This window comes from Myxocyprinus asiaticus, chromosome 36 (assembly GCF_019703515.2).
Source record: "Myxocyprinus asiaticus isolate MX2 ecotype Aquarium Trade chromosome 36, UBuf_Myxa_2, whole genome shotgun sequence".
Lineage (NCBI taxonomy): Eukaryota > Metazoa > Chordata > Actinopteri > Cypriniformes > Catostomidae > Myxocyprinus > Myxocyprinus asiaticus.
The window spans coordinates 16,289,435-16,316,750 of NC_059379.1; the positions used below are offsets into that span (position 1 = coordinate 16,289,435).

Consider the following 27,316-nt stretch of genomic DNA (forward strand, 5'->3'; position numbering starts at 1 on the left):
GTGCAATTACATGGTACTTTCAAAAAGTACATAGATATGTTAATGTATTTGTAGTATACTTATCATGAAATAAATGTATTTTAAATACAAATTGGTATATTACTTTTTCACTACGGACCTAAATTATAGATGAAAGTAATATATTAATTACAAATAAATACATTTTATTTGAATCTGTAGAATGTCCTCAATGTTCACATGGCATTAGCATAGACACTAGCTTGCCATATTTTGTGTGTTTGCTAATTGTATGCTAAAAACTAAACCCTGTTACTTTCAACCCTTTTACTCATTCAAGAGTAACAGTGTTGAGAAACATAAAAAAATAAAAAAATAAAAAAAATCATAAGGATTTCTAGTTTAGGTCCAAGAAGATGGAGAGTATGAAATAGAACGCAAAGTCAGAGAAATGAAGCACGCAACCACAGTAACATGAGTGAATAGACTCTAACTCTATGTTCATCCATGTTACCCAGTATACCATGTTAAATAATTCTTTTATTTTTATTTTTTACTACTTTTATAAGTAAAATGCTATAAATATTTGGATAGAATTGGGCTTGTGGGCTCCGTAAAAGGAAAAACATGCTTGAGAATCATGCAGCCATTGTACTTATACAATTTTAATATTATGGCCTGAGATAGGCAAAAATACCTTTTTAATAGCTAAAAGCATGTTTTCTTAGATTAAATGTTGATAATTGACAGAAAGTTGAGTTTAATTTTCAAGAGGTGAAGGGCCTAAAAGGCACTGCAATCGTGGAATCACCATCAAAACATAAATATGTTTTGTATTGTTTGATTTAAAAGCAAACTAACAGCATGACTGAATAATATTTCATGTGCTACTACTTCCTACATTTTCTAAATTATTTTCATGTAAAAAGAGAGATACTTACCAAACAATTTAAGTAAAGCTTTACTGTTTATTGAGTGCATGGTACATTGCTCAGCAAGCATCAAGTCTTTAAAATAAGATACAGTGAGAAATTCCACAAATTTACATAGACTTCACAAAATCACAATAGCAAAACAAATATACAATGAGAAACCATAGATATAATCTGTGTAGACATCAACAAAGAGCATATCATTAAAAAAATATCATTTTTGCATTCCTGCATTGCATGTTTAACTTCCTTACAGGCACAGGTTGTTTGTATAATTTTCACAATAAATCTCTTTCCAAAGCATATCCGTAAGAAACATTTAATTACAAATAAATTAACTTGTTACACAGCAGACTTAAGGCATGAAATTCAGCCTTGGGACTCAGAATTCTCTTCTCTGTGGAAGGCTTTGTTCCTCTGATTTACACAAAAATGGTCCCACTTTATATTAGGCTTTTTAATTATTATGTACTTATACAGTATGAACATACATGTTTTTACACTTTGCTTAATTTTTTTTAGTGGCTAGAAGGTAACCCTCATCCCAATCCCTCCCAAAATCTTGCAAGATTCTCATGTGATATTCTGTTTATTTGAAGTCTGTCAGTGAACCTGCTCCAAGTCCTAAATTTACCCCTGACCCCAAACCCTACCCTACCCTACCCCTATCTTTGGTAGCAGCAAATATAAATCTTACAATAGTTGCACAGAACAACATGCATATAGAACAAGTACTGTTGTATCAAAATATTAATTGTTAATGTACATACATAGTAGTTAAATATACCTAATATAAAGTGAATCAGATTTTTTTGTTATGTCTTTTAGGAAGTGAAAGTCTATTTTCTCCTCTGCTCTCAAAGTGCAGGTTGTAATAGGTGCAAAAAAGGCTCTTCTATTCTTTTATTTTCATTGAATAAGTGTTTGTGTGCTTCACATGATAAATGATTGCCGTTAGCTTTTGTGTAAACAAAGTTGTCGCAAAAATGTAACTTAATTATAGCTGCAATATTTACTTCCCATATACTTTTTATCACACTCTGTACATTTAAAATGTGACAACACAGAGATTAAGTAAATGTATGATCTCTGTACGAAAACAAAATAGTTAATTCTTCTGATTTGACTAATTTAACATTTCGGAGCAACATACAGACTACATCTAATGGGCAGTACTGTTTATTTTATTTTTTGTGTGTAAAACAAACACAGAGTCCAAAAATAATAAGCACCATTTTGCCATTGTGCATTGAAGATAACTTATTAATTTCTTGGTAGTTAGGAAGTTAAAGTTGCCAAGTTGGTCAGTTTCACTCTGCGATTCTCATATTTTGCAAATCCTACACATCATGTGTGTACTGACCTTTCATCTAGGTCACCGACTTGTCAGTATGAAAAGTTAAAATGACAAGCCTGCTATCATAACTTATTAGAAGTCAAAGCCAAGCATCCTCTGCATTGTAGTTGGTAGAACACAGATCTCAGGTCAGTATAAGGTCAACATGAAGCCTCCAGACTTGTCAACCTCAGGTTCTGTGAGTCTAAGAAACAGGATGGAGGAGACAGAATCTTCACATAGCAGACGGAATCCATTTAACAGGCCCAGGTATTGAAACACAGCACTCTCAAAAATAAAAAAAGTAAGTACTCTGGATTTCCTCCAACACTGATATAGAAGGCTATGCATGGCTATATTGCCACTTAGGAGCCTACAATGAAATTCGACAAATCATTAAAGACATATTGAATAGAATAGCTTAGCTGTCAGATATACTGCATAAGATCAAATATAGCTGGGATCTTCATTAATATAAGAGTTATTGATTCTGCACAAGAAAATACTCTTCCTGTTAGGTCTGACCAATCACAAAATCATGTTTTAAATTATTTTAATAGCTACTATTGCAGTTATTTGAAGGAAATACTCTCATTAAAGTGTCACTTGGAAGGGGAGGAGATCAAAATTGCCAGATTTATCTCTTTTTAATCGCTTTGTTTTGAATCTTGATCCTTGATGACAGTGTGATGGATGTGCAAAATAATAAGGGCAGAATCTTATTTTAACTTCAGTTTACAGTGACAATAGCCCAGAGTTCGGGAAAACTGATGAACTGAGAATTGGTTTTCCCTCTTAAAAGTCATCTGTGATTGAATTTATTGAAACTAATCAACAGATGAGGTGGCGGCAATTCCAAACCCACATTGGCCTCTTAATGTGGAAAGACCTCTCATGGATAGAAGAAATTTTCTTGCAGTGACTTGCTTTGCTTCTCTTGCCCACTCTCCTCCTACTTCTCTGTTCTTCCTCTTATGCCCAGAGAAGGGAGATACCAGCCATCTTGGCTTGCTTTGCACTTGTCCTGCCCCAGACAGTCATCTTCTCCTGTAACAGAAACAAAAACAACCAGTTAAACTATTTGTAGTTGATTTGGCAGATAGACATTCTGTTGATCTGTCTGTTCATGCTAACCCAGATCGGTCAGGTTTTGAGCAGAAAGGAAAGAACAGTATGTGACTGAGCACACTCTTCCCTCTGTGTGGAATTGATTAAGCCATGCACAGTGGCCAAGACTCTGCATTATCTAGCCTTTCATTTTACAATATTGCCTATTACGGTAGTGCTCGGTTACTAGAATGCATTGCACCTACAGGTTTTGATCCATAGAAAAGGGTGGTTTACATATTGTGGGCTATAATACAATGTATTAAGTTATAATTTGCAGTGCTTTAAATGTAAAAGAGGGAATCCAGCATGCCTCAGTGTTTTAGAAACCTGGCACCATAACAATGGTGCTTCCCAGTTGGCAACCTGATAAAATAATTTCCAAATCTGAATAACCAAAAATAAGGCTCTTTTGAAAAATGTATGCCTTTAAAAGGCATCATTTTGCTCTTCAGGGACATTTAGATGATGCTCAAAGTTGCTTGGTGAGGTTTTCACTCAAAATAACTAACCCTAATGAAGGAAAGGTACTTAAGTGGAAAAACATATTACTATTAGTTGATTACTTAGTATAATTGAAGATGCATGTTATATAAATTGGAAGTTAATGAAAGATTACTCAAGTTATATACACATATTTATGCATATCCTGGATAAAACCCAACTTGCTCTCTGTGGTTAATGAACGAGCATTGCCTGGTGGTCCTGTTGCAAAGAAGCACAAAGTCATTTCATGATCATTCACTCTTTCTGTTAGTCTGTGGTGGAATGAGCTTCCAACCTCCACACGAACTGCTGAGACAATCTCAGCATTCCAGAAACAGCTGAAAACACACCTGTTTCATGAGCACTTAACCAATCCACACTAAATGTACTTACTATTTTACAATTAAAAAAAAAAAAAAAAAGAAAAATAAACAAATCCTTGTCTATCTCTTTTTCTGAGCTGGCATCTTTACTACTCCAGCCACTGTGAGAACTTGGCAGTGCAATACTGTAGATATTATTGACTTTGTATGACAAATTGCTTGTTATGTTCCTCATTTGTAAAGTTACTTTGGATAGAAACATCTGCTAAATGACTTACTGTAAATGTAAAGCCATGTATAAAGGTCTTTTGTGTGACTTTTGGTGAGCAGATCTTCAAAACATTAGTGCTACTTTAAACTGGTAAATGATACACACTAACACATTTTTTAACATTGCACAACCCATTTCTATTCATACAAATCTATTCATAGAGCATAAAAATTACTTGAAATTAATGTAATCTTTTCTCTCTTTTTTCAGCTACAAAAATGTTTTACATATAGTCTGGGATTCCACCCATATGAATGACCTGGGCATTTTGTATAAATATGTTGCTCTGGGTATTATATTTTATGATAATGATGATGATGATGATGATAATGATAATAATAATAATAATAATTATTATTATTATTATTTATTTTTTTATCCCTTTGTACGAATGTTACAGTGATCGTAAATTCTATGATGATGTATGGATTATGATTTACTTTTCCCAGAGTATACAAAAATGTAATACAAACTGGTCACAAAAAAGTAAACAATACTTCAATTTTCTGTCGTTCATATTGCCGCCTCACAACTGACCATGAGCATTTCTCTTGCACAGCTTTGTTTGTATTTAAACCTGAAAATTGTCTGGAATCAAACTCATATGTGTCACTGATCAGCGGGCTTGTACCACTGCCTGAGCAGTTGATGACACATACAGCAGCTGGTGTATGCTGTGTCTTGTCATGCCATGAGTCCAAATCTACCACAACCTCTGACGCTATCTGAAACTAAGATATAAGTCTGCATTTTACATAGCTCTTGAATGACAGAGCAATAATAGAATGTTCTGTTTGATTGCTCCAAAGAATTGCTGACCCAGTGAATAGAACCTGTTGTGTCTGTAATGTCTGTGTTTGTATAAGTATTGCTACATTTCTCACTCACCATTTCAACCAAATTAAGTCATAAAAGGCCATTTGAGCTGCATTATTAAGCTAACATGTATGCATTACATTCTTGGCATAAGATAAAACTCATACAGCAATATTGTTTTTCTGCACTCTATCATAGCAAGAATACATGTGTTTACAACAAAGCATCATCATATCGATTAGGATAGGTAGGTATGACCAAAATCTTCCTGTACATCACATTGTATGAGTAATGCTATATCACAATATAGTGGCTTATTGCTTTTATAAAATGGAGGCAACAGCAATTTGAAAAACGTCTTGGTTACTAATGTAACCTCTGTTCCCTGATGGAGGGAATGAGACATTGTGTCGATGTAGTGACACTAGGGGTTCACTCTTAAGAGCCCCAATCACCTTTGCTTTATTCAGAAAAGGCCAATGAAACTTGGCGAGTGGAATTTCCATGCCACTCTCCGCCCCGGACATAAAAGAAGATGGCGTGCACCACTCATTCAGAGTTGTGCTAAGGAGCCGAGAGAGTCCCGGCCATGTCAGCGGTCCGTTCAGCACCACGGCAGGAGGGACACAACGTCTCGTTCCCTCCATCAGGGAACAGAGGTTACATCAGTAACCAAGACGTTCCCTGTGTGTCACTCACTCGACATTGTGTCGATGTAGTGACACTGGGGGTTCCTACACAAAACGCCGCGGGAGCTGAACCATGTCGCGAGGTACGGAGGAGCGGACACGGGCAGGCTGCTGTGTGCCTCGCAGCGAGCGCTCGACCACATCGTGACCTTCCAACGAGTTATGTAAGGTGTCTCCCGGGTCCCAATAAGGGTGGGAGGAGGCACTTACCCGAGGAAGCTACAGGTGGTGGCCTTTCCTGATTTGTGTATTAAGTAATTTCCCGCCGAGCACCTGCTAGAATAGCGCTGGGAAAGTGCTCTTCCCTCTCCATGAGTGAAAGCACTACAGAGACCTTCCTGTTCATCACATTGTATGAGTAATGCTATATCACAATATAGTGGCTTATTGCTTTTATAAAATGGAGGCAACAGCAATATGAAAAATGTCTTGGTTACTCATGTAACCTCTGTTCCACCTGAGGGAGGTTAACATGTGGAGAATACCTCACATGGACTTACTGACAGGAAGTTCACATATGGAATGATACCACTGGGGAGGACCCTATCTATGGAGAGGCTGAGTCAGAACAGAGCTCTGATGAGGGGAAATTGGCTTGTGATTGGTAAGCCAGAGAAATGGCATCCACAATCCAATGGGACAACCTCTGTTTGCCATCACCGTGGCATCTGCGCTCAACTCACCACACACCCCACTGAGAATGAACCACATTATGGCGACCACGAGGAGGTTACCTCATGTGACTCTACCCTCCCTAGCAACTGGGCCAATTTGGTTGCTTAGGAGACCTGGCTGGAGTCACTCAGCACGCCCTGGGATTCGAACTAGTGAGCTAGTGAACTCCAGAGGTGATAGCCAGCATCTTTTACCACTGAGCTACCCAGGCCCCCTATTAAAAATCAATATTAAAAATAGATAATTATTCTAGTAGTTCATTTGTAGGATTTTGTAGCACTTTTGGGTTGCCAAACAATGCAGGAACTTGCCGCTTTAGTATGGAATATGCAGTGTGCATTTAGTCATTTTACAATGGTTTTGAACAAGGCATGACCATTTAGAATTTAGCGTTGGAACAGTCGATATTATACTAGCTAGTGTATGCTTAGTTGCACACATGTGGCTACTCAAGTGTGCCATTGCTCAGCAATCATAAACAACCTACAGTTTACACAACCTACACCATGCCTATACCAGACATGTGCGGTGTGACATCACACCATCATCCTGCCCATACATAATTTCAATTATGAAAATAGAAGATGAATGTTGCAGCCAAACACAGCTTATGGTAAAAATACTGGTTGCAAGTGTCAGTGCAGTGAACAGGTCTGACCCAAAATTATTCCAGGGTATGTGGCTGCTATGTGTGGGAGTCAATGGAAAATCAGGCCATTAATCAGGGCAATGAGAAATAGGGACAGACTTCAAGGTCCACAACCCCATCAGAGAAATTATCACAGTGGGATTTCAGCAAGGTGACATCTGCTGGACAGACCAGCTGCGCTCAGCCCTACTGATCACAGATTAGAAAACTTATTTTTTTACACTGGAAATGATCTCCAACTGGTTGAATTCCATTAGCTCTGGCAACAGCATCTCAAAATCTCAGAGGTCTTACCAGCCAAAATCAGTGATCAAAACATCCTTCTTAATACCATTGATTAATTGCATATCTGCCATTCAAAATTCTTTGAGTATTTTTGGTAAAATTCATTTAACAGACATGTTCTCCATTAGTTTTTGTTCAGTTTTTCTTACATAAACTTCTCCCCTGATGTGTGCAATAAATTATTGTTCTCCAGAAATGACAAGAAAAGGAAGACAACATCATTATGTGCAAGCAGTCATTAGAAATTAGCTCAAAGTAAATTAAGCTTGTGCTCATTGTAAACAGAATGACTTTGCATCAGGGCCAGAGGATCAAGGACTGAGGAGCCAGGCAGAAAAGGCCACAATCACCTTACTCTGATTATGAGGAAATTGAGAAGAAATGTCATCACTGAGTAAAAGAAAGAAGGGAAAATCCAATAAATTAGATTTAGTCAGGCACAAAACCATCATCTGGTCTGTTAACACCTACAGCAGCATCGTATGAGTGAATTCCCAGGATGTTCTGGTCAGATGAAATTGAAATACTTTAGGCCTTTGTAATTTTGTATGGTTCTTTCACACTAAAAGTCCATTTAATCACTTTTGTGAAAATACATTACTGAAAGAATAAGCTTTAGACAATCTCCATTTTCAGGTGCACAGCCAGTAGCGGTTTTATCTACTATGCAAACCACGCATTTGCGTGGGGGGCCCCTGCCCCAGTAGGAAAGCTCCGCAAAAACCACTTGAGGGATGTCATGTCACATGTTGTTCTCTTGTCACGCGCGAATACGCTGTTGTCAGCGCTCTCAAAGCTGTTCATGTTAGAGGTCCACTGGTTTGGGTCAGTTTTTCAACTTTGACTTTTAGTTTGGGTTTGTAATTTATGAAAAAAATATACAGGCCTTCCGAACTTGTTTCGCACACGCGCTCTCACTCACAGATACGTGCGAATGGATGAGTTAGGGGCCGTTCATACCGAACGTGTTTTTTTACCGGCATCTGCTATGTTTTTCCATTGTTTTCCTATGTAAACAAGCAGTGGACGAACGTCCATGCCTGCTGCAATGCGTCTCGCTGTTTCTTCAGTGTCTCACATGACCGGCACATTTTTAAACACAGTGACAAAAGTTAAAAAGAACTTCAGGTCTCAAAAATGCTGTTTCACTCGAAAACGTTCTGTTTCATTCGTTGCGCTATGTCTAGATTGTTTTTAGCGCATGTGTCACAAAGATTTAGCGTTCTGAACAAGTTCAGGTTGCATAGAGGTGACTGTTACAATGTTTAACATTATTCCAGATTGTTCTGCACCAAGCAAAGTTTCAGCACTTTCAGCAATGTTTTTTTCCCCTTCTGCTCTAGTGTGCTGAGGGGCCGATGTGCCTTGTATGTCTACTGTTACAATACTGTAACGAATGTTGCTAATGATGCTAACATAAAATACAGCCTTTTGCAACATGGTGAACAATACACTGCATCATCAGAATATAAGCGCTTGGTGAAGTAAATTAAATAAGAAATATATTACTATTGTATACAACAAATCCTCAAAGTAATAATAATAATACTCTATCAAATTATAATCACAAACTGGACAACAATAAATTATTGTTGGTTTATAATAATAATAAATAGAAACGGAATACCTTTGTGAGGTTCTACAACCTGCACATAGAACCGGTTTCAACCCGAGTGTTACGGGGTAACAACAGGTGCGCCGGGCAGCCGGTCGGGTGTAATGCTTGCATTTGCACCTTTCCCCTTTTAAGGTGATAATGTGCACTATCTTGTCCACAACAGTTCCCCGCAACTGGTGAACACTGGATGCCTCTTTAATTTCTTAAGTACTATTTGGTGGCGAACTTGGCGGAGGAGTAACGCTGTAGGGCCCAGTACTCGTGGTATGCCCCTTTTCAGGTGAGCCCACGGTCTTGGGCTCAGTGCTCCATACGTGGTGATTCCTCCCTCGGTAATCCCGTATGATGCATTTCCACTGTTCGGTTTCCCCTCAGGTGAACCCTGTGTTTCCCCTCATCAGAGCTCTACTCTGCCTCGGCCACTGTTGCTGTGTTCCCTCTCCGTAGATAGGATCCTCCCCAGTGGCATCATTCCATATGTGAACTTCCCCATCGGTAAGTCCATGTGAGGTATTCTCAACATATTAATCTCCCTCCGGTAGGATGTGGTCTCTGTAGTGCTCTCACTCCTGGAGAGGGAAGAGCACTTCCCCAGCGCTATTCTAGCAGGTGCTCGGCAGGAAATTGCTTAATACAAAAATCAGGAAAGGCTGTTGCCTCCTCGGGTAAGTGCCTCCTCCCACCCTTATCGGGACCAGGGAGATGCCTTACCTAACTCGCTAGAAGGTCACAAGTCACAGCAGCCTGCCCGTGTCCACTCCTCCGTACCTCACAACACGGTTCAGCACCTGCAGCGTTTCGTATAGGATCCCCTAGTGCTACTACATCGACACAGCGTCAAGTGAGTGACAGACAGGGAACGTCTTGGTTACTGATGTAACCTCTGTTCCCTGATGGAGGGAGCGAGACATTGTGTCCCTCCTGCCGTGGCGCTGAAGGGACCGCTGACATGACCGGGACTCTCTCTCGGCTCCTCAGCACAAATCTAAATGAGTGGTGCATGCCATCTCCTTTTATACCCGTATGTTCGGGGCGGAGAGTGGCATGCAAATTCCACTCGCCAATTTTCATTGGCCTTTTCTGAATAAAGCAAAGGTGATTGGGGCTCTCAAGAGCGAACCCCTAGTGTCACTACATCGACACAACGTTTCGTTCCCTCCATCAGGGAACAGGGTTTACATCAGTAACCAAGACGTTTACACACTGTTCATAAAAAAATATCTGTGTTTTGTAAAAATATCTGTAGATAAATACTGTTTTTTTATCACTGTATTGCGGAAAACTGGAAAACATGCATTAATTAACTTTAACTAGATTTTTATGTTTCAGTAAACATTATGAATGTACTTGGCTACAACGGCTGATAGGATGAATTTAAAATTATGATTTAAAATCAATTTTGTATTATTTTTTAAACAAACATTTTCGAAATGGGGCCCCAGGTTGATCGGTTGCTTGGGGCCTCAGAAATCGTAAAACCCGCCCCTGTGCACAGCTGATATATAGGATTGTACCAGTCTGCTTAGTCTTTTCTTTGGTTTTGGTTAATGCAATGAAAACTGTTTAGGAGCTGCTGTAATTGACACATAATTTGCTCACTAAATGCCTTTGATGTTTTTCCACCATAGAGTTCAGAACAATATTTTTGGATATTTTGTACTCTTTCCTGGCTATGCATTGGCATAGTGACCGTGATTTTTACAAGTAGTTCCAGGGCACAATGTAGATTTCAACATACCCTGAAGGCCCCAGACTCACCTATTTTAGCTGTCACTGATTCATTTCTTAATAATAATAAAAAAATATATACTGGCTGATTATTAAAATATGCAAACTTGTGAAGTGGAGAGAAAAAACATTTTTGGGAAGAGACTCCTGTCCAGGATATTTTACTGTTTGTTCCAAAAGTGGATGTTAGTCAGCTAGGTTTGCTCCGCTTTCTCTCCTCTTGCCTGAAGGATAAGCCTCTTTGATTTACCTGCCTCATTTAACTGTTTAGAATTATATGGAATTAGAATAGGAATCTGGGGAATATACGGGGGAAAAATGTGTACAAATTCTCAAACAGGTTTATTTATTTTTTTGGTCTGATTGATGGGCAAATGCATTGAACTTGTAAATCAGGCTGCTGGAATATAATATTTGGCTTGAAGTGGAAAGCCATAATACTGTGCATTCTAGTGCAGTCTGTGGAATGACCTGAAATGCTTCATAAATCAGGATATGCGGAGAGAGGGAAGGCAAAAGAGGGAGAGAAAGGGAGAAATAGAGTACAAACTGGGTGCAGGGCAACTAGACAGAGAGAACATAAGTAAGGCTCTAGGATTTCCGTAATGCAGAAAACTTGGACAGAATCACAAAACCCAGTCAGTCATAAAAACAGAATTAACTATAAAACATGAAATATCACATAATTTGACATATTTGGGATAAAATAAATGTATGAATGCATAATTAATGAAATTACAATTGTGATAAAAAAGCAGAGATTTAAAGAAATAAATATGCACTCTGCTCATACACTGAAAACACACATCGTACTTATCACAGGCACTCTGTGTGTAGTAGATGACAGAGAGCAGAGTGCTTATTAACATTGAAGCGTGCAGCACACTATATATTTCTATAATTAAATCTCAGCTTTTTGCAGTTATATAAGCATGCAGGGCCATGTAGTTAACTGCATATCCAGAGGTGTGAACCTGACATCAAAAAACAAACTTGAAAGAGCCTTACTCGGTTTTCCACCAAAATAAAAACTAATTTTAAAAAGAGCCGTAAAATTGAAGAAATTGTGAAAAGAAAAAAATTAATGATTACTACTGTATATTAAAATATAATTTTAGGTAATAAATAATGATAATAAAAATAATAATGACATTACAGTATATTTAAGCAGTACCTTTGTAGCAAGTGTGCTGTTGAACTGAATTAAAGTTTCATTAATACTGCACTGCATTGTTGTGCAGCACTGCATTTAAAAAAATGTGTTTTAGATTGTGCTGTGAGAATCTGTATAGAAGCATTTCATCTGATAAACATTATACAACGGTATAATGGTAAGTAATTGTTCTGTTTTCATTTGATTATAGTTTTATTTATTAATTTAATTAGAAAGCATTTTGATTTGATTAACCTTTTCATGAGTAGGGTCTAAATTCCTCTGCAGTGCCCCCTTTATTTTTGCAGTGAAACTGCACAGCCAAAGGCAGAGTGTAGATGAGTATTTTTTTTCTTTTCTTTTATTAAAATTTTTTATTTATTGTCATAAAGAAATACTTTATATAATATAGTAAACGTGAATAAATGGGTTATGTCTGCTGTACTTTTTTGTTTTATTTATTTTGTTTCTATAGCTGTAAAAAACAAATGAACAAATAATATCGGCAGTCCGGTTTGCCTATGCACTGTTTGACATCTCAGACATTGTGTGTGTGTGTGTGACAAGTGCTAATGTAAACAGGCTTGGCAGCGTGCATCGGATAATCGCGCTCAATCATCATGTTTTCACTGTGAGTATACGAGTTTTAAACTGTTACTGTGGTGCTTTTGTGACAGTTTGGCTGTCTGTTTCAGAAAACAAACAAATTATATGCCTGAAAAGACTGTTTGAGTTGCAGTTTGTGTGAATTAAAACCACATCTGCACCTAATCAGCAGACGTGGCTGCATGCATGGGAAGATCGCATTTAGATATGATGGCTGTGCATATACAAACTGTGAACTGTTATCGTGGTACTTTGTAACGATACTTGATGGTACTTTGGCTGTTTGTTACATAAAATAAACATATTATGTACTTGAAAAGACTCTTTGAGTAGCTGTTTGTTTGACGAATGACAACCGCTACTAATGTAAATAAATGGCATCATGCATCGGAAGAAGATCGCGTTTGATGTATTGACTGTGCGTATAAGAGCTGTAAACTTTTTATTGTGGTATTTTGGTAACGAGTTGGATGTATGTGTATAAAATAAACTTGTTCTGTGGTTTAAAAGACTGTATGAGTAACTGTTTGAGTGAATATAAATTACAGATGCTTGACCATCGCAGCCTGTGTTGGTGCAAAAGCCGAGTGGAATCTGGCAGCTTGTAACATAACAGGCTGTTGCAGAAACACATATGTGTGACGCTACTCTGCGGGGCCCAGTTATTAACCTTCACATATGTGTGACGTTACATATGAAAGGGTTAATAAAACATGGAATTTAGATACAAATAAATCATAAAACTCAGAATTTTTTTTATTGGAATTTGGAAAAAAATTAAACGAATTTCATAGAGCACTACATAAGCTTCAATCGAAAGTCAATAGGTGCTATCATTGTCTTTCCCTCTCTCTCTCTTTCTTTCTCTCTCTACATCTCTTTCTCTCCTTATCAGCTATGCTCCATCTATCATGTGCCCTGCACAGTAATCCTGGCCATCAGGGGCATCATGCACCTAATTGTTTTGAGGGGGCACCAGGGTCAACCAAACCCAACCCACCACAGCCATTTATGCGAAGTTCATACTGCTGCAACAAGCAGTATAAATCACAGGAAATGTATAAAACACCTGTTTTAATCAGTAATTGTTGCATTTGATTGCATTTTACATCTTCAGACAGTTTTACATCACTTTCTTGTGCTCTTGCCACTTCTTTTGTGCACATATTTTCCATACACGACATAAGAGGCAGTGCAAAATATGTCTCAGCTCAATAGAGAGTGAAATGAAGCCTATCTGTAAAGAAGGTGAACATGTAGCCTTCCCCTGAATGAGGTGATTACTGTAAATGTAGTGCCCTATCTGTCACTTACTCGACGTTGTGTTGATGTAGCGACACTAGGGGTCGCTCTGGGAACCCCAAACACATCTGATCTTTGAGAAAAGGCCAGTGAGAATTGGCAAGTGGAATTTGCATGCCACTCCCCTGGACATTCGGTATAAAAGGAGCTGGCTCGCAACCACTCATTCAGATTTTTTCTTCGGAGCCGAGCGGTTGATTCACAGAGAGCTGAATTCCACTGCCGGTCCATTCACCTCTGCATGCTGTTGGATTTACAGCACATTACAGTGGTTTCTCCCCCTCGTGCACGGATTGAGTGCAGAGAACGCCCCTGGGTGCTTCGACAGCCTAAAAGAGTATATATTCTTACAAAAAAAGAGTATATTTTCTCTAAAAGAGTGGCACTGATGGAGAGTGTCTCTTTAAAGATGTCTTTCCATCTGTGTTTAGTTCCTGGTTGCGATCGCTACCTCTCCACCTCTGACAGCCACGATCACTGTCTCACCTGCATGGGCCGCGCCCACGCTGAAACAGCGTTCGTGGATGGATCATGTTCTCACTGCGAGAACATGACCATGGCAACATTGCGGTCACAGCTTTCCTCCTTCAGAGGGAAAGCCACTCCAGCTACTCCCCGCCCCAGTCCTTCTACCTACGGGTATGAGGCCGCGTCGGTTAGCACTGGGGGCGATTTGGGGACCCCAATGGGAGTGGTTCCACCGGGTAATCCACCACGCACCTCCCATTCCCCAGTACGCTTGCCTTCCAGGCGACAAAGGTCACGGCGCGGACTCTTGGGCAGGCGATGTCCACCTTGTAGTCCAGCAGCGCCACTTGTGGCTTAACCTGGTCGAGATGAGGGAGGTTGGCAAGGTGCATTTCCTTGATGCCCCCATCTCCCAGGCTTGCCTATTTGGAGACACCGTCGAGGACTTTGACCAGCATTTCTCGGTGGTCAAGAAGCAGGCGGAGGTCATACAACACATCCTGCCCCGGCACAGATCAAGGTCCCGCACCCATCTGCTCGTCGCCAGGGGCATCCCCCTGCAGCAATGACACCGGCTCCACTGCAGCCCGGCCCTGGTATAGAGCCCCCCGCAGTAAGCTAACACCCCTGTCTCACGGTCCGCCACCAAGAACCCTAGAAAGGCTTCAAAGCACCCCTGAGATGGGCGACCCAGGGACATGGAGACCCGCTACAAATTTGGAGGTGGTGAACAGACCACTCCATCCCCCATGGAGGGCCGGGAGGAGAATCCTTTGTTTCCTTTAATTTTGATTTCGCTACATGCCCGAGGGGTTGCGGTACCCACATTTACAAAGAAAGAGCGGTTTCCTCATACCCTGGGTCACACACCTGGTGCTTACAGCTGCCGTTGTTATGATCGCCGGACACCACAAATTCACAGCAGGAACGGTGCTGCAGAGGCAGGCCCCCTGCACCTGCGCGCCCAGCTGTGGCACACTCACGCCAAGGTGGTTGTGGCGAGTCACAAGGATGATCTCCCTCCTTCCCCATTGCTAACCGGTCCAATGGTGGGTATGTGGAGCAAGGTAAGTACTTCAATGTTCCCCTCAGCACAGCCATGAGCTCGGGATGCAAGGCTCCTCGATGTGGCATCTCCTGCTCCACCCTGCCACGAGGTCCCACCCGCAGGTACGTCAAATGCCATTGTGTCCTTGGTGTCCCTCGCCCGGAGCTTGGAGGCATGGCTAGCACTCTCCAATGGCCAGGACCATCCAACTCGGCTATGCGATTCAGTTCGCCAGGCACCCGCCTGGGTTCAGCAGCGTCTGCTTCACCTCAGTGAAGGGCGAGAATGCCGCTGCCCTGTGTGCGGAGATCACGACCCTTCTGCAGAAGGACGTGATAGAGCCTGTCCCTCCAGCCGAGATGAAGAAAGGGTTCCACAGACCCTACTTCATCGTGCCAAAGAAAGGCAGTGGGTTGCGGCCAATCTTGGACCTGCGAGTACTGAACTGGGCCTTGTACAGTCTCCCGTTCAAGATGCTGACGCAGTAACGCATTTTTCCGTGCGTCCGGCATCAAGATTAGTTGACGGCGGTAGACCTGAAGGATGCGTACTTCCACATCTCAGTTTTACCTTGGCACAGGCCCTTTCTGTTGTTCGCCTTCGAGGGTCGGGTGTACCAGTACAAGGTCCTCCCCTTTGGTCTGTCCCTGTCACCTCGCATCTTCATGAAAGTTGCAGAGGCACCCCTTGCCCCATTAAGGGAAGTGGGCATTTGCATCCTCAATTATCTCGATGACTGGATGATTCTAGCTCAGTCTCGAGACTTGTTGTGTGCGCACAGGGACCTGGTGCTTCAGGTCAACTGGGAAAAGAGCAAGGTCTTCCCGGATCAGAGCCTCTTTTCTTGGGATGGAGTTAGACTCAGTCTCTATGTTAGCGCACCTCATGAGCGAATGCACGCAGTCGGTGCTGAACTGCCTGAAGTCATTCAGGTGGAGAACGGCGGTCCCACTGAAACAATTTCAGAGGCTCCTGGGGCATATGGCGTCCTCAGTGGCAGTCACGCCGCTCAGGTTGATGCATATGAGACCACTCCAGCAGTGGCTTCACACTCGAGTCCCAAAATGGGTATGGTGCAGTCGCGTGGCAATCACACCCTCTCTAGTACGCCCTGACCGAGGCTCCCCTCGGCACAGACGTGCTGGCACAGAGCTGGCCCCAGGGGCAGCGCAAGTATGCGTTTCCCCCAGTAAGCCTGCTTGCACAGTCCTTGTGCAAGGTCAGGGAGGATGAGGAGCAGGTCGTCCTGGTGGCGCCCTGCTGGCCCACCCACACTTGGTTCTCGGAGCTCACACTCCTCGCGACAGCCCCTCCCAGGCGAGTTCCCCTGAGGGAGGACCTCCTCTCTCAGGGACGAGGCACCATCTGGCACCCGCAACCAGACCTCTGGAATCTCCATGTCTGGCCCTTGGATGGGACGTGGAAGACCTAAGTGGCCTACCACTGGTGGTGGTAGACACGATCACTCAGGGCAGGGCTCCCTTTACGAGGCGCCTTTATGCCTTGAAGTGGCATTTGTTCGCTAAGTGGTGTTCTTCCCGACGTGAAGACCCCCAGAGATGCGCAGTCGGGTCAGTGCTTTCCTTCCTGCAGGAGAGGCTGGAGGGGCGGCTGTCCCCCTCCACCTTGAAGGTGTATGTGGTCGCTATAGCGGCACACCACGACGCAGTAGACGGTAAGTCCCTCATGAAGCATGACCTGATCATCAGGTTCCTTAGAGGCATTAGGTTGGAGTAATTTCCATAAGACACCAATCAGATGCGTTTCTTAGACATTAAGCACAGCCCTTCAATAGGATAACATAAATTCAAAAAATAAATAAGCTTAATAACTATAACCTTTGTTTGCACAAAACTGTCAAAGTCATCAAAATCAGAGCAGAAGAGTGGTGCTTTGTTTGGTGTAGCGGTGTTTTTCACCCTTAGATGCATGTTTTATCAATACTTCTTTTTGTTTGTGTCTTCATTACATAACAAGTAAAATTAATAAATCTGAATATAAATGAAATAAAAGCAATAGAACAAATAAAAACACCTAGAATGCCTAAAACAGTGTGTGGATAGTAACATTACGCATAGCTACTCATAAATTCATCATGATTTATGTGTTCGGGTGTATTAACTAAGTACAAAACAAGAAATAAGAGAGCACTAATAACACTAAAAAGCAATAGATATGGTGTAATAGTACATTTACAAAGGCGTGAAATAATGTCATGTTATTTAATGAGGTGCAAATTTAGCCTACCTCTATTTCATAAATGAATTCCAAGGGCTAAATTCTTTAATTTCACCTCTAATTTCAACTACAGAGTATTTAAACCTACACTTAAAAAAAAATCGAAATATAGAAAGAAAATGGCACATAAAATATATCAAATATCAACTTTAGAACAATCAAACCAAACATTAATTTACAAAAGGTAGCCTAACTCACTCTTAGATGATAGTCTAAGAGTCTAAATTCCAGGTTGAATGTCAGTGTTTCAAAATACTACAATAATAAATGAATGGCTCATATGTAGGCTATAAATAAATAAAGAAAATAATCTGTCGATGCATTTAAAATAAATAAAGAACTGAACAGGGAATCGAATTTTAAACATAGGCCTCACCACGTTAAAATGAAATGTGTTTTAAATACCAGCTTTTTATAATCCGCAGAGAAACTTGTTTTTTTATTATTCATGAGAGAATCAAAAAGAAAATAACAAGGTTACGCCCAAAAATGCTCACAGTTAATAATAAAAATATTCTTGATATTTCACAGAAAATTCGCGAAGAAATTATGCAAGGAAAGGGAACGAGGATGTACAATTTTATAAATGAGAAGAACCCATAGATGAGAGAGTCGCTGCACCGTTTACAACAATTGGACAAATACTGTGGAAATGTCACCAAGCAAACCATATCTCTTTGACTTTCATCTTCTGAAACATGCCAAGAAAACATGGAAGACATGGTTTCTTCATCACGCCAGTTATCGCAAATGCCATCACTGTTTGACACATTACAATTTTCCCCCAGACAAAGAATGAAACAGCACGGGTCATCTCGATCTGTTCAGCCACCCGCTGCCTTTCTCAATGGATCCAAATCTGCTGCTACAGAGGAACTATGTAAAACTGCCTTTCATTACTTAAAAAAAAGAAAAGAAAAAAGAAACTAACAGTTTTTATAGTGACTGGAAAGGAAAGGAACTGCTGCTTTCTTTAAATATGAAGAAAGGAGAGTGTTACGCTGCAAAACCAGTCAAACCTTTTTCAGCACGAATGGAAATGAACAGTGACCGATCAAACAAAAATATTGACATAATCTATATTAGACTATGAAAAAAGAATGACTGTTCCACTAAGACAGACACAGTTAGGAAACGTTAACTGCACATAAGTTGATTTAATTAATTAGCTTAACATCGTGCTTTCCCATATGTGCTCGACCCTCCCCGTGAGCGCAATCCAAGGCAGCAACGGAACATGTGACTCAATTGGACTGACAAAAAAGCTAAAAAAACCTGGGCCCTGGTCAGTGGTGCCTCTTTGGCAGACATCAGCAGAGCAGCGGGTTGGGCAACACCCAACACCTTTGCGAGGTTCTACAATCTCTGGGTTGAGCCGGTCTCGTCCCGTGTATTGGCAGGCACGAGCAGGTAAGTTCCGGGACAGCTGGCCGAGTGTACTGCTTGCGCATAGCACCTTTCCCCTCCCTTGAGGTGAAGTCATGCACTCTTGACTCCCAGTCATGTTCACAGACTGTGATCCCTGGATGAATTTCCTCCTTAGCCCTCTGGCAGTTGAGTTTGCGGAGAAACTCGCTGACCTGCCCAGTACGTGCGCTAATGAGCCCCTGTACTGTGGTAGGTGCTCCACATGTGCTGGTTCCCCTAAGGTGACCCCATGTGATATCTTCCACAAAATCGTTTCCCTGTCAGCAAACTGCATCTTCCTTGGGCAGAGGCCCATCTGCCCCCAGTCGCCATGCTCTGTAGAAACTCCTCCCCCTTCGGTTAGGACCTACCATGGGACCTCTCCACATGACATACTTCGACAAGACTCGGTAAGACCATGTGACGTATTCCACTCAAAATACCCCCCCCCCCTTTTTCGGTGGGGTGTGGTCTCCGTGGTGTCTTCCCCCTGACACAGACACTTATGGCTCCCAGTCAGTTAACAAATTCCACTCTTTTTGGGGAGAAAAGAGAGGGAAAGAGGCCTCGACTGGGTAAGCCTGTCCCTATAGTTGGGCAGTCGACTTGTTCCTGATGGACCATTCGACGCTCATAAGAGTGTTGGGGGAGGTTAAGTGATGGCCTGGTGTGCTGGCTACGAAGCACACAGCGGTCTGCCCGTCACACACCACCAGTTCACGTAACACAGTTCAGATAGTTGTGGCGTTTTGTATAGGGACCCCTATTGTCACTACATCGACACAACGTCGAGTGAGTGACAGATAGGGAATGTCCTGGTTACTTTCGTAACCTCCCTCTTGCCACAACGCTGAACTACCTGCTGAAATGGCTGGGACCTGGTCTCGGCTCCTCAGCACAAAACCTGAATGATTGGTTGCATACCAGCTCCTTTTATACCCGTATGTCTGGGGAAGTGGCATGCAAATTCCACTCGCCAATTCTCATTGGCCTTTTTTAAAAAAAGCAGAGGTGTTTGGGGCTCCCAAGAGTGACCCCTAGTGTCACTACATCGACACAATGTCTCGTTCCCTCTATCAGGGAACGAAGGTTACGAAAGTAACCAGGACTTTTTTGTGCTATTTGTTTGGAGTCAGCTTGCCACTGGCTTTACCTTTTAAAAGGTAATCATTTTCAAAATTTACATTTGAGGTATGACTGAGTGTAATTTATTTAACAAAAGGGGAAAGCCTCTCAAAGAAATGTTAATTACAGACTTTATCTATCTTTTTCATTCCTTCGGGAACATCGGACTGACCTCAGGGCAGCTGAGAGGAGATGGCGGAAATCTAAAGATCCAGCAGATCTAGGTAAGTATCAGTCTCTGCTTGCAACTTTTTCAGATAACGTTAAATCTTCAAAAATTCCTAATACCAGAACAAGATCAACAGCACCACAGACACTCTCAGCTTGTTTAGAACATTCAACACACTTCTCTGCCCTCCTCCTCCACCACCTGACACATCAATGACAGCAGATGTCTTGGCCACATTTTTTTACTAATAAGGTTACAACCATCAGCAATACATTCTCAGCACCACACCATCAAACACCTGTCTCCTGTATGCAACTTTATGTTCTCTCCTCTGACTGACACTGAGGTCTCTAAACTCCTCCTCTCCCACCACCCCACCACCTGTTCCCTTGACCCCATTCCTTCTCACCTTCTCCAGGCCATCTCTCCATCCGTCTTACATGCACTCACTCACATAATTAACACATCTCTGCTGTAGGGCTTTACTGGTTGTTTAGATCAGTGTTACTATCAGAAATAATGAATAATTATTTCTTTAGTTATTAAATAATATTTAAATTAATTAATTGAATCTAACTCATTAAAACCTCATATGGGGCTCCAGTAAATGTAGTGCGCTACGTTTAGGAGCGGGTTTGGTTATTAGCAATAATTAATAATTATCAAAGATAATTATTAATTAGTAAAATCAATAGAACATTGATGAGATCAATGTTAGCTTTTTTAATCCTTTAAATCATCAATTATCAAAGACAATCACCAATCATTAACATCGATGAAACATTAATTAAAATTAACACTAGCTTATTGATCCTTCAAAATCAACAATCATCAAAGATAATTATCAATTATCAAAAATCAATAGAATATTAATAAGGATTAATATTGCCAGGGCACCACCCTGGAATCAGTGACTAATAACCAGATAGTATAACAGTCTCAATATTAGATTGTTTTCTTAGGAAAATCGACATCCGAAGAATATCGATTTTCGGGAAAAAACAATGAATGAAGGATTGAATCCGAGCACTGACATCCCGTCAGCATGACACAGGTGTATGCAAAACAAACCAAAACACTTCTCTTTGTAATATAACTAAGTTATTTATGCAGTAATATCAATTAATAATTAATACAATGCAGTCAATAAACTTCCGACTTACAACTACAAACTAAACAGTGATATGATTAGATATGGAAATCAAAATAATCCTATAACACATGAGGGTGTGTGTGTGTGAGAGCGAGAGCGAGTGTGTGTGTGTGTGTGTGTGTGTGTGTGTGTGTGTGTGTGTGTGTGTGAGGAGGGATGCACACAAAATGGCGGACGTGACTCTCATGGAGAGTATGTCACGCGAGACTTCCGGCCAGAGAATGTGGATGGAGAGAAACCAGTCAATGGCGTCTACCAGTTACCACGTGTATCCGCTTGTACGATAGCTTAGGGACAAAGCTGAGCTTTATCACGAAGCTATCTACTAGCCAAAAATGTGTGCGAGAATGTTTGTGAGGGGTCGTGTGTGTGTGTGTGGTTAGTACGAGAGAGAGAGATAATTAAGCGATGGCCCCAAAGCCAGTTTTGCGATCGTGGGAGAGAAAGCAGCTGTTAGTTTATCACTCAGAGACGCGGTGGACGGCTCGTAAACCGTCCCGCAGTCTTTTATTCTTAAATGGATAAACTCAGTTTGCCGGTCTCACCCGCGATGACAGAAATGCACAACAGTCCAATGTGGTTGGACTACAATACAGCAAATCTCATTCGTGATAATTAATACCCTGAGTATTAGCCGCAATGAGCGGACTCGGTGGTCCGTAAACTGTACAAGCAATAACCTTGATACACAAGAATAACACACTATAATATTCTATCTCTGCCCAGACATAAACCTCTTACTTGAATCGTATGAGGACACAGAATGTGTGTTCATCTGTCCTTTAACTCCGACTCGGTTCCTTGATGCTCGGGTGATGATGGGATCCGTTTCCTCGCTCTGTCGGCGGGCGGTACGGCTGCTGATTCTCGGCGGGCTGGCGGAGAAATCAGCAACGTCGACTTGATTGAAGATGGAAGAGAAATCTTTTCTCTCTTCACTTCTACAGGCAAATGAAGATGAAGATGCGGATTGCTCGGCGGTCTCCTTCGGATCTGTTAGTGTTCGGTGGAACACAGAGTAATCTCAACTCGTCCAGCGAGACAGAGATTGTATGGCCACAGTTTCAAGTCAGACATTACTTCCTTGTGCCACGAGGCTACACCTGAGAGCAGCAAGGCTACACCTGAGAGCAGCGATGAGCTGTGTCTACACACGGCGAGCAAAGTTGCTGGAAGCAAATCCCGGAAGCATTTCAGAGGTATTTCTACTCCTGATGATGTCATGGTTGAGGTGCGTTCTGTTCTGTGCCTCATCCAATAGGAGTTGAGAGTTCGATCCTTTAGTGAGCAATGTTTCATGGGATTTGTAGTCTGTTTTGGACTCCCTTTGTTTGATTTTGGTGTGGTTTTTATTAGTAAGATTTATGACTTGGTGTGTGGGCCTGAATTAGGTTTTACGACTGTGTTAGGCCTGCCTTTGTCTTCTATCTGAATACATGAGGCCCAACACTACTTACAGGCACTTTTCCCAGTACATTTAAGCAGACTCGAGTAACCCCACTGCTGAAGAAACCCGCACTTCACCCCACACAAATAGAACACTTCAGACCAGTCTCTCTCATCCCATTCATGGCGAAAACACTTGAAAGGGCAGTTTTCAATCAAATCTCTGCCTATCTCTCACAGAACAAGCTGCTGGATGACAATCAGTCAGGCTTCAATCAGACACTCCACCGAGACTGCCCTGCTGTCTGTCACTGAGTCGCTGAGACAGGCGAAAGCTGAATCCAGATCATAAGTCCCGATTCTACTGGACCTTTCTGCAGCCTTCTACACAGTCAACCATCAGATCTTACTCTCCACACTCTCTTCACTGGGCATCACAGGAACTGTGCTTGACTGGTTTAATTCCTATCTCTCAGGTAGGTCCTTCAAGATAGCCTGGAGAGGTGAGACGTCCAAGCCACATCAGCTACTTACTGGGGTACCTAAGGATTTGGTGTTTGGACCACTTCTCTTCTCTATATACACAACATCACTGGGACCCATCATTCAGGCACATGGTTTCTCTTACCATTGCTTTGCTGATGACACGCAACTCTAATTGTCTTTCCAGCCAAACAACAACACAGTGTCTGCTCAAATCTCTGCCTGCCTGGCAGACATCTCGGCCTGGATGAAGGAATACCACCTGCAACTTAACCCAGCCAAGACCGAATTTCTTGTCTTTCCAGCCAACCCTACTGTTGAACAAATCATCACCGTGCAGCTGGGTGCAACTACAGTAACGCCTTCCAAAACGGTCAGAAATCTAGGGGTAACCATCGATAAAAAACTAAATTTCACAGACCACATCTCAAAGACCGCAAAATCATGTAGATTTACACTCTACAATATCAGGAAGATAAGACCTTTCCTCTCTGAATATGCCACACAACTTCTTGTTCAGTCACTTGTCATAACTAGACTGAACTACTGTAATGCGCTCATTGCAGGCCTCCCTGCATGTACAATTAGACCCCTGCAAATGATCCAGAATGCAGCAGCACGTCTGGTCCTTAATCAACCAAAAAGAGCACATTACATCACTCCTTGTCTCTTTTCACTGGCTGCCGTTTGATGCATATATCAAGTTCAAGGCTCTGATGCTGGCATACAAAACAGTCACTAGGTCTGCTCCAGCATACCTAAAATAATTTCTGCAGAGCTACGCGCCCACTAGAAGCCTGCGGTCGGCTAAGGAACGTCGCCTTGTTGTACCAACACAAAGAGGCACCAAAACACTTAACCGGACTTTCGGTTTCATCATACCATGTGGGTGGAATGATCTTCCCAACTCCATCCATGAAGCTGACTCAATTTCTGTCTTCAAAAAATGGCTAAAAACACATGAGCACTTAACCAGTCACAATAAATAAATTCTTTGTTGCACTTTAATCTGTTTTGAATGCTATTCTGATGCTAGTGAAACTTTGTAATATGGCACTTTTCGTACCACTGTCTTCTTAAGATGATTTGCTTATGTTTTCCTCTTTTGTAAGTCGCTTTGGATAAAAGCATCTGCCAAATGAATAATTGTAAATGTAAATGTAAATGTTTTTAATTCATTCAGTTGAAAACAGCTATCCTAAAAACCCATTGGCAATTAAGCCTTGTGATTGACCTAAAAATGGATGTAATGTGACAGCTCTTGTCAATAATTTCTTGTCTTCAGAGAAATTATGGTGAAGGTGTCTGTGGGTGAAGTGTTTGTTCCACTGCACTTTGTGATGATACCTGGTTTCCCTCACACCTCCATCCCACTCTCATTTCAGTTAATCCCAGTGGATTTCAACATCTGTGCTTTGCTGTTATCTGTGGACTGCAGGACTCTTCTCCACCAGTCTGGCTTTAGTTTCAGGGTTGAACATCATGTGAGATGTGTGTTGAGTTATTGTGGAAGATACTGACTCCTATGAAATTACCTTGTTGGGTGATACTATTCAGTCTCATTTTGTTTTCCAGGTTTTCATGGTTACCATTCATAAATGACATATCACAAAGAGGGATTTTCCCCAAACAGCTTAGCTCCTATTTAGCAAATGATAATGCAAGTAGGAAGTACTGTATATGCTTTGAATAATTAAACTGTTCAGGCTCTTTGGAGTTCTCAAAGTAAAATTTAAAAAAAAAATTCTTAAGGACAAAAAAAGTTCTTAAGATAAATTATACATAGTTCGTAATAATGTTCCTAAGTACAATTCATCAAAATAAATAAATAAATAAAAAAGTTCTCAAATATTTATTTTAAGAACATATTTATTTATGTATTTTTTTTCTTGATAAATAAATAAATAAATAATAGCAGGCTTTGACATTGACTGATTATAGTAACCTACTCATGAGGTTGCCTCGTCTACTTAAAAAAAAAAAAAAACACTTACTCTGGTAAATCATAACGATACACTCATCTATCTATTAATCTTCTTCTTTTTTTTTTTTAAAGTTGCAAACACCTCACTATGTATATATATATATATATATATATATATATATATATATATATATATATATATATATAATTATAATTATAATAATTATATTTATTTATCACACATTATACATTTGCACATATACAGTGAAATTCTTTTTTCACATATATATATATATATATATATAGAGAGAGAGAGAGAGAGAGAGAGAGAGAGAGAGAGAGAGAGAGAGAGATGTAAAGTGCGTGAGATTAACATTAACCATCATCGTTTTTATGCAATAAAGTAAAAAGGACAGTTTTAGCTTATGGTATGTTTCTTTGAACTCTAAAGATCACGGAGAGAGAGCACTAAGCAGTGCATCCATTTGAATTGACTAGCATGATTGGGCCCCACATTAAGAAGCTTCAACTTCATGATAACTTTTACTTAGTTTTAAAGCTGAAAATAAAAATAGCATAAAACAATCAAAAATGTGTTTTGGTCAATAATCAAATTTTTACATAAAAAGCCCACTGTCATGTGTATTTTGTTGATTCATGTCTTTTATTTTGAAAAGTTTAGTTCCTGTTTCATGTCATGTGATCCCTTGTCATGTGATGTCCTGTTTTCCCTCCATGTTCATGTGTCTTGTTTTCATTGGTTTATTGTTTAATTATCTTGTTTAGGGTTCTGTTTGTTTATTGGTTAACTTGTTTGTCTTGTTCTCCCTTGTCATGTATTTAAGCCCTCATGTTACCATTGTCCTTTGTCAAGTATTGAATGTAATTTCGTGTCCGTGTCCCAGTCACGTTTGTATTTAGGGTTATTGGTTATCACGTTTGTAAATAAACTGCACTTGGGTTCTTCATCTTCACGTCATCGTCTTCATCATCATCATTGCCAGCAGCCAGCACACGTTACACCCACTGCGACTTTCGACTCAACATGATAGAACATTTCATATTTGAAACAGCCCAGTAAATTCATTAAATATCGTACCTTTGGTATTGAAGACAACTGTGAGGTTAACCTAACTTTAAGATGTTATTTACGATGATGTTTAAGGAAAAAGAGAAATCAGATAATTTGAATTCGAAGAATTTGAAGTTTTTTTTTCCCTAAGAACAACTTTAAGAAAAAAGATAAGAACTTTCTGAAGAACTTTTTTTTTCTTTTCTGGAAAACAAAATTTTCATAACTTTTTCTTAAGTTAAAAATGATGAAAATGGTAGTTCAAAATAATTTTCTTCTTAAGAACATTTTATGAATCTGTCCCCAGAACTTTAAATCAATAGAATACAGGTATCAAATTTTAACTAGCCACCTATCCAACACTTTAGTTAAGAAAGAAAAAGTCTGTGAACAAATTTGGTTACTCATTCCATATATACTGTACAGTATTTATACAATACAAATGACATATATCTAATTAACCTGTAATACGCTTCCCTCGTCTTGTTAAAAAAAGTTGATTTTCCTATTAAATTCATGGTTTAGGTTTTGGGTTTGATTAAGGGGTTAGATTTTATGGTTTGGTTAAATTTGGGTTAGAGGTTAAATTTAGGATAAATCATAATAACATTGTTTATTAGTCCATTTATTTTTCTCTATTGGAGTAAAAGTCATATGTTTTAGTATGAACCAACTCGATTTTGCCATCTTGTACTATTATTATGAAGTGTCAAGACAATCTTAGATACTTTTTCCTTTATTTAGAAATATTTTCTCTGTTCACTTTTTTGGATTTTTGTTATTTAAAAAGAGTAAATCTTCTTTTGCATCACACGAAAGCAGTTGGACTGGCATAGACCGATACTGGGTCTTTATACTGCTGCTCGGTCATTCAATCACCCTTATTTGAGTCTTATTCTGATCAATAAT

The 27,316-nt window shown here is 40.5% G+C and overlaps 1 protein-coding gene across 1 annotated transcript in view; it reads right to left on the bottom strand.

The window, feature by feature from the left end:
* Positions 1-1,558: 1,558 nt before the first annotated feature.
* The window catches only part of LOC127426996 (urotensin-2 receptor-like), a 79,269-nt gene continuing 53,511 nt past the window's right edge, over positions 1,559-27,316 (bottom strand). The window contains exon 3 of the mRNA XM_051674272.1: positions 1,559-3,273. The gene's annotated coding sequence lies outside the window, so the exon portion shown is untranslated. The remainder of the gene's footprint in view (positions 3,274-27,316) is intronic.